Source organism: Gossypium hirsutum, chromosome D10, assembly GCF_007990345.1.
Source record: "Gossypium hirsutum isolate 1008001.06 chromosome D10, Gossypium_hirsutum_v2.1, whole genome shotgun sequence".
NCBI lineage: Eukaryota > Viridiplantae > Streptophyta > Magnoliopsida > Malvales > Malvaceae > Gossypium > Gossypium hirsutum.
This window is the reverse complement of record NC_053446.1, coordinates 31148029-31157060: the sequence shown is the minus strand read 5'-3', so window position 1 is coordinate 31157060 and position 9032 is coordinate 31148029.

Below are 9032 nucleotides of genomic sequence, written 5' to 3'. Positions count from 1 at the left end.
AGGTCCTACATTTGTTTCAGATTCTCCACAACTCATGTGAGCAACATCATATAGCTAACATTTCGACCCACAACTCGTGTGAGTAGACCAATTTCACAAATCGTGTGAGCAGACTCATTTCACAGCTCGTGTGAGCACTATTGAAAAGGAAAAGTTACGGTTATATGGAAAGGCACACTATGTGTGAGCATTTCCGAGTTTCCAATGTAATTCTAGATGCTTCAACGGGTAAGTAAAAGTAATTGGCAAGGCATGTGTTCAAATGGATAATTGCTCATAAACTTATGAGAGGTAAATTTGGATGAATGCAAATCAATTGAAGGGAACTAAATGATTATGTGATGAATGTTATGTTCATGAAGATTCATTTGTGAAATGGTTGATTTTCTATATTCATTATACATGAGCCTACTAATTTGTGAGTTTGGTGATGCTTAGGATTGTATTAAGCTTATGAGTATGGTAAAGATGTTATGCACATTTTATAAATTGAGCTTAAGAATGGTAAGTTATGTTTGAGTTTATACTAGCATACTAAGCACTAGTTGCTTACATAGTTATTTTCCTTTGTTTTGTTGATTATCGGAAGCTTGATCGATTAGAAGCTTGTCGAAGTACTATCACACTATCCAACAATCACTTCGGTGGTTTTTGAGTCATTTTGGTCAAGGATATAAATGGCATGTATAGGACTTTATATTATGGTAGTTCTTGAATGTGTTAATGATCAATTTGGTATGAATATGCTTTTGAAGTATATATCTTGTTTGATGGACTTTTAGTGCCTTGGCAAATTTATGTTCTTTGGTCACTTTTAAGTACTTGGTAATATATGGTCTTTTTGGTATGTTTATGATAAAAATTAAATGGTTTATAATTGAGGTCATTAGGTAGCTAAATTGAATATGCTTTGTACTTGAGATGTGGCATTATAGCCTTGTTTTGATTGAAGTTATTTTGGTATAAATCTGGTGCCTTTGAGTGGCATATTGGTTAGGTGAAACAGGTTTATTAAATTGATATGTTTATATGTGTTTGAAAGGTGTTTAGGTCTTTTGAATGTACGCACAAATGGAGTGGTTGATTGAGCAAGTTTCGGTCTTAAAATGGCTTGTTTTTATGGTTAAATTATGGAGCACACGACCTGCGACATAACCGTGTGTCACAAGTTAGAGAGTTACACGGTTTGGCACACGACTTACGACACGGCCATATGACCTAACTCAGTGAGTTACATAGTTTAAGACACAGGCTAGGACACGACAGTGTGTCCATTTGTTTAAGTATCACACGGTCTGGGCTATGTCACACGATCGTGTGACCCTTTATTTTCAAAATTTAAACTTTTTCCCAAATTTTTTGATTTATTTTAATTTAGTCTCGAATTTTTTCCAAACTATTTTTCGGGTCTCAGAGGCTCAATTTAAGGCTCACATGTATATGTTTAATAGGTTTGTAATGAGTTTTATTTAATTAATATTAAATGAAATTATTGTTATGATTAGTACGGTAATGCTCGGTAATCCTAATCTGACGATGGAAACGGGTTAGGGGTGTTATATTTAGTGGTATCAGAGCTATAGTTTAGTCGATTCTCAAACTGAACATAACTAGTAAAGAGTATAGAATACATGCTATTACATAACCTGTGATAGTGTGGTATCTCCTGACTCAAATTGAATTATGTTTTCATATAGATAAAAGATGTCATCCAATCGAGCTGATTCTGATGAGGTTGAAAGTAATCCCTAAGCCTCCATTCAAGGAGCAGCTAGTAGTAGGTCTGTAGATAAGGGCCAGGGAAGTGAGGTAAAAGAAGCCTTCTTCCATATGATGTCTGAATGGCTCTCTGAGTTTGTTAGAACAAACCCTATGGCTCAATGACCTCCTCCCCCTCTCGTACCCTAACCTATCCTCTCTATTCCTCAAGGTCCAAATCAAGTACATGTAAGCAAGCCTCCAGTTGATAAAATATGTAAGTATGGGGCAGCAAAATTTTGTGGAACAGCTGAAGACGACCTTGAAAAAGCTAAATTTTGGTTAGAAAACACTGTTAGAGTTTTTGATGAACTGTCTTGTTATCCAGTTGATTGTTTAAAATGTGGGTATCTCTGCTAAAAGGCTCAACATATCAGTGGTGGAATACTTTGATTATTGTGGTACCAAAGGATAATATGACTTGGGATTTCTTTCAAACAGAATTCAGTGTGGATTTTTGAACCATTGTTAAGTCAAGATAGCGAATTAGGTGTAGATTTTCGAATAACTCAATACACATCATTGCCTTTGAAAACTATTTTGTTTATCTTGGTTACAACGGAAAATATACCATACTATCCTAATTATTAACTTAGCCAAATAACATGCATAGTTCAATTTCTATTTATATATAAATCCAAAAATCCATCCTAAGAATGAAAAACATTCATGCATGAAAATCCCCAAAATGAAAATAGTCTCAAACCACAATTTTAAATAATTTTACAGTCCAAAAACCAAATAATAATAGGAAAGAAAACTAAATAAGTAAAATCATAATGGTGTTTCGAGTCCTCGTACGTCCGCATGTCAATTCTAATTCTAAGTTTGTTTATTACTTGAGAAGTTGAAGTAATAGGGTGAGCTTAACAAGCTCAATGTGAGTCTAAACAATCAAGCATATTATATACATTCAAACATTTTCGCATTGAACCAAATAACACAATCAATATTCATAATAACATTCTTATTTAACATGATCATGACATAATGTACATATGAATTCCTTCCCAAACCATCCGTAACATACCACGAGTTCCCCAGAACCTGTCTGCCGAACTCCAACGTATGCGAGCAAAACTCGATGTGGTAGAAACCACCGTATAACATAAATGTAGAAAATCTGTCGTAAAACATATAATGAGATAAAATCGCCAATCCCCTCGGTACTCTAGGTGCAGTGCATTGGCTATGTATAAATTTAGACTTAATATGCCACCAAAACTTCATGGAACTCCTCCATCAATCACATAATCCCACCCTATGCACATGCAATATGTCACACTATCTCACACATAGCCATAAATCAATATTTTTCACATTGAGCTGGCATTCTCAATACGTGCCCCCAATTATCACATACTTTGAGAATATGGAATCAATAATCCAACTTTCAAACTACCATAAAGGTGGTATTATTCCCAAAACACAATTTCATGTACTTTCATTTTTTTGTGCATGTACAACAATCTTTCAAACATATCACAGCAATTCACTTGTACAAGTACACCATGCATAAGCCTTATTTTCATTCATAAACATGCCATACATACCACCAATCATACATTAAATTAACCAAACATTCATGACAATGTCAATCATTCAATCAAACTAGCAACAATGCTACCATGCCAAATTGTTAGGGCTCGTAACGTACTTGATTCGACCACTTGCAAATTTAATTTCTTAGCTATGAAGCCAACCCAATCAACAAGCTAAAACATCAATTTAATCATAATATTTTTTAATTATCAAACAAGTTATTGAGTTTAGGTCCCACACCTTATTTAAGCTCTTTTGCAGCACACTAGCGAATCTTGCAGTTTCTTTAATAATCGCTAAAATGGATCTAAATGAATTAAATTAAAAGAAAAGAATAAATAACTCAATAATTACACCTCTTATACAACCCCTAAACACCCACTTTTGGTCTTAATTCGATTGCTACAATTGCCACTATTTTCTGATTCCAAACTAGTTAGATTTCTTACATTGGTTTGAGGTGAATAGTACGCGCGAACGTCTTTCAACTTTATTGATGATTTGGAGCAATTGGGTCAGAACCTAACATATTTAAATACTGGAAAATCAGTTTTAATCTTAATTAAAACCCTTCATTTAATTAATCCATAACCGTTTTCCAAGATCTATGTCGAAACAAACTAGTTTATGATTACCCACACTTACGCTTCCCGAATTGTCAGATCTGATTTGCCGATTGGTCAAGAATTATTTTTCCTAATTAAAACATGTTTCAAGGTTGATTAGGAGGGGTTCAAGAACCCAAAATCATAGGGTGAAAATATGGGAAATAGTTAAAGAAGAAAAGCCCCCTTTCTTGCCCATAGGCACATGCACCACCACCTATGATGGCCAATTTTGGGGCTGATTTAAAACCACTTTAGGAAATGATTAAAAAGCTATAAAAATATCCATTAAATCCTTAAAAATCCCCCAAATTCATGATCTAGAAAGTTAGGTTTTTATTTGACAAGATTTTAACAAGAAAACAAGATAGAAAGAAATCTTACACAAGCTAGATGTTGCAAGCGACAATGACACTTCTTGGCCTAGTTAGGAATCAATCTTGGAGACTCAAGATTTTAGATTTGGGGTTGATTTAATTAGATAAAAATGGCAGCAATGTGATGGAGAATATGATTCAAAACCTTGTGGCAAAAAGAAAAGAGATTAATTAGAAAACAAGGGTATGAACGACACACACACTAAAAACAAGAGATTTTGTAAAAAAAAATTAATTATTTTGCAAGTGAAGGTATTTGAACTTGGGACCTCAAATTAAATTTCATGCTTTCACATTTAACAACTAACCACTTAACTAACTCCTTATTTTTTTATATAATTCTAAATTCTCATTAAGTTAAATTTTGGGATGTTACAGAATTAGTTTGTAGAAAACCTTGGTGTTGGGAGTAGCAAGGGAAGCTACACCTCAGCAATGTAATCATATGAGAAAAAGAAAGATAAGAAGAAAAGAAGTGAAAATTAAATTGGAGATGAATCAAGCAAAAGGCTTAGATGAGTATGAACTTCCCCACCACGTCCTGGTTATTTATAGCCACGAGAGAGCGTGGAAAGTTATGGAAATTTAATAAGTGATAAGAAACCGTTCAAACCCACCAATAATGATAGGACACTTGTTAGTATCAAGAGAAGGAAGCGTCTTTTGGCAATCCCAAGATGAGAATGGATGCCGACTGTTACCTCATAAAGTGTAACCACCCAATAATGAAAAACCAATCATAGGACTTTTTAGTAACAACCCTCTTTGTGTAAGTCATAAAGCCTTTGTTACCATTGGAGTAAGAATTCAGGGTTAAAGTAGTTGCTCTGATACTTTGCTAATATAGTAGTAAAAGATAAGTCATGGGCAAGCTTGGCTGTCTTATGAAAACAAAGACTTGACCCATCTGATGGGTACAGTTAGCATGTGAACGAGCCTAGAGGTTTCGAAATATTATGCCAGGAATAAAACAAGAATTAATTTAATCAGTGCTCATCTTTGAGCATCTGCCAAAATAAAGGATGGAAGAAAGGATTGTGGATCAGTGTAGCATAATAGAAGGATCAAAAGTCGCCAACGAGTTGGTAACCGAAATTTTTCAAAGTTAAGGATCTGCAAGATCGGCGAAGTTAGAGCATAATCAAATTTAGGATTTACCGAAGCATCCGCCAATGATAAGGTCGAAGATTTAGTAGACAGGTAGTGCTCACCATGGAATGCCCACCAAGTAATGATAGTAAGGAGATGCTATGGGACAGAAAATCTTGCAACAGAGTACCTAGATGTTCGTAAGAGAGCCGATACTCCTATTTTGCTAGGTATTAAGAATCCGCAAAGTGGACGAAGCTTAAAGGAAATGAGAATGTACAAAAAAGATCAAGTTAGGAGAATTGGTAAGGATAATGGATGAGGGTTATACGAACCTTACGAGGGAAGAATAATGGAGAGTTATCTAAATCCGCATCTAAGGTTGGCGTGAAGGGAAATTTTGAGGACAAAATTTATTTTTAGTAGGGAGGAGTTGTTGGAAAAATCTTGGTTTGAAAACGGTTTCTTGCACAGTGAAAAATTAAAATTTTGAAAACCGATTAAGTTTGTAAGATTTATAGCAATAAACCTTAACCAGATTCATACCTGTGTTTTTGGCTTAGTGGACGTTCGTTGTTCCCATATTTTAACCAAACGATCTTCTCTGCTATTCTCGTACCACGAACTGCTTTGAGTGTGGGCTCGAACCAATTGAATCGAAACACAAAACTAGAAAAACTCTCATTTTAGGGTGAAAACAAAAATTCTCTTTTATTAATAGAAACCGATAGAATTGATATTTCAAAAAAATATATGTAATAGTTGACAATAAATTCACTTTGTTTTTCGATAGAATAACAATCTCTAAAAATTGTCTTAATAGCTCTACCGGTGTCATCTATTAATAAGAAGAGAAGGTAAAACCCTTGTTGAGTTGTAGTGGTTTATTTCAAATAGAAAAAAAAATCCTCCTTAGAATTGGACTAGGGTGGATGACACACCCTAGTATTCTTACTAGGGTTGCCGCCCCTTCATGTCTAGAGGGGTTTTTGGGTCTCTCTCACATCGGTCCAATTACGAGTATTTCTTTGGCCTTTTTGACCCGATACTTTGTAATGTGATCCAACCCAATTTAGTTTTTATATTTCCCAAAATAAACTTTAATGTTTATATATAAAACAATTTTCTCATCCTTATTTTACTCCAGGAAAATTGTGACGATTTTGCCCTTGGTAAAATTTTAAAGATTTTTCCCTTGGTAAAATTTCGAGAAAATATGTTCAATATATCACAACTTAACATGTTCACTATGGCCGGATGATTTATTTTCATTTTCGGGCTTCAAAATAGTCCAAAAACATGAACTCATTATTCTGATCATTTTTTAAGTAATCCATATAGGATTGAAAATAGATAATTTCCATTTCCATTTTTAGAAACTTACATTCATTTCTAAATTACTCCATTTCGGAGAAAACCATAATCATTCCTGAATGTTTCACATTTCTTTTTTCCTATTCATTCTGTTCATTACTCTATCTTCTAGGTATCATCCGCTTTAAAGCTTAAGACAAAGTATCTCCCTAATTAGACTTGATAGATCGCATATTAGCCTTTCAATCAGTTTACTCATTTTATTAGACTAAAGACATGTTTAGTTTCATCTATTAATACAAGTTGTCTTTCTATATTACGATTTGACCATGTAATACCATTTAGTATTAGTTAAACATTAGATAATAGGTGAGTTAATATTTGCTTCCATTTTTGTTTGCGTGCAAAAACATTGAGACAATATAAAAAGGGTATTAATGTAATTAATGAATTTTATTATTAAATCAATTTATTCAAAAAATACAAGTATACAAAAAAACTATACTACAGTTAGGGCACCAGATCCAAAAGTTTTTCAGTTGCCCTAATGAAGTAGATGGGTCATATTTCACATTCCTATGCTCTCTACATGTTTCTCAAAACTCCTAGCTATTAGAGTCTTGGTAACAGGTTTATAAGGTTATCCTCTGATGTGACTTTGACTACATCCACTATTCTGTCTACTGCTACCTCCCTTATGATATGATACTTTCTATTAATTTGCTTCGTCCTCTAGTGGTTTCTGGTTTCCTTGGTGTTAGCTATTATCGTACTATTACCACAATATAATGTGATAACTTTTTCCATATCAGAAACAACTTCAAAATCCATAAGGAATTTTCAAAGCCATATTTCTTCTTTTGTTGTCTTAGAAGCGGGAACATATATGGCTTCCATAGTGGAGTTAGCAATACAACTTTGCTTAACACTTCTCCACACTATGGACTCGTTGCTTGGGACAAAGACACAGCCCGATATTGATTTTCTCAAATATCAACATGTTTGGAAGTCAAAATCAATATAGTCGATATGACTAAGATCTCCTCCGAAATTCACAAGCATATAACCCCTCGTTCTCCGTAAATACTTGAGTATATGCTTAACTACTTGCCAATGTCTTAGACTAGGATTCACCTAATATTTACTCCCCAACCTTACCGTGAAACAAATATTTGGACGTGTACATAACATACATGAGACTTATTACTGTTGAACCATAAGGAACCCTTCTTATGCATTCTCTTTCTTTTGCTATCGTAGGATAGTTCTCCAAAGAAATATGAAAGCCCGATATAAAAGGTTGAGTTTCTTTATTTCAATCTACCATTGAATAATGTTCCAATATATTGTCTATGTATGAACCTCGCGATAATTGTTGGAAAAACGGGTTTGGAAAATGCAACGAAAAATAAATTTAGGGAAAAACCAGAGTTTTAAATTTTTTCCAAAATAAGATCTTGGTTGTGATATCTAAAGTAATAAACACTTAATCAAAATTGTACCTTTTCGATTTGTCTAGGATGAGCACTTCGATCGAGTAGTCTTCCCTGTTATCCTCAAGCTCACGTCTGCCGAGTGTAGGTTCGCTTCGAATAAAAAAATTCATAAAAATTAATATTGGGGTAATTTTGCAATTTTTCTAAACTTTTGGGTCAAGTTGTAAATCAGAAAAATATCTCTAGAAATTTTCTGGAATAATCTCTTCAGAGAACTTTCTCTCTACAACTTTCTCTTGAATTCAAGTGTGTGCAAATAATGACTCAAGGCTTTCTTTATATAGAGAGTTTAGAAACTTAAACTATGACTAAACCTAATCAATTTAATATTAAATCTTATTAAAATAATAGAATGTTTATCTACAAGATAAACATTAAATTTAATTTAATATTTAGATAATCATTTTAATATTTAAGTAATAAAATACTATTAAGATAAGTATTAAATTAAATTTAATACTAAACTATTAAAATAATATTATTTTTAGAATAATTAATCTGAAATCAAATTATCTGGTAGAGTCCCAGTAAGAGTGTAACTCTTCCACTGCTCAACCACTGATGACCAACTACCATATGTCACCGGGACACTGCTATCGCAGCCACTGACACTGTTGTGTCTAGTGATGCAAGTGCGACACCCTTAAGGCACCCCGAGCTGATCCGGTTACTGTCGATTCAATCCGAGTCAATGACGACTCAACTGGTTCGGTCTAGCCACCGGTTGGACCTTTGGACCGATTTCACATACCAGGCCCAGTTCGACCAGTTTTTGAGTCTTAGTCTCAGTTTTGGGCTCCCAAGCCTAATGTACGATCTCATGTCTAATTTTCAAGTTGAATTACCTAATG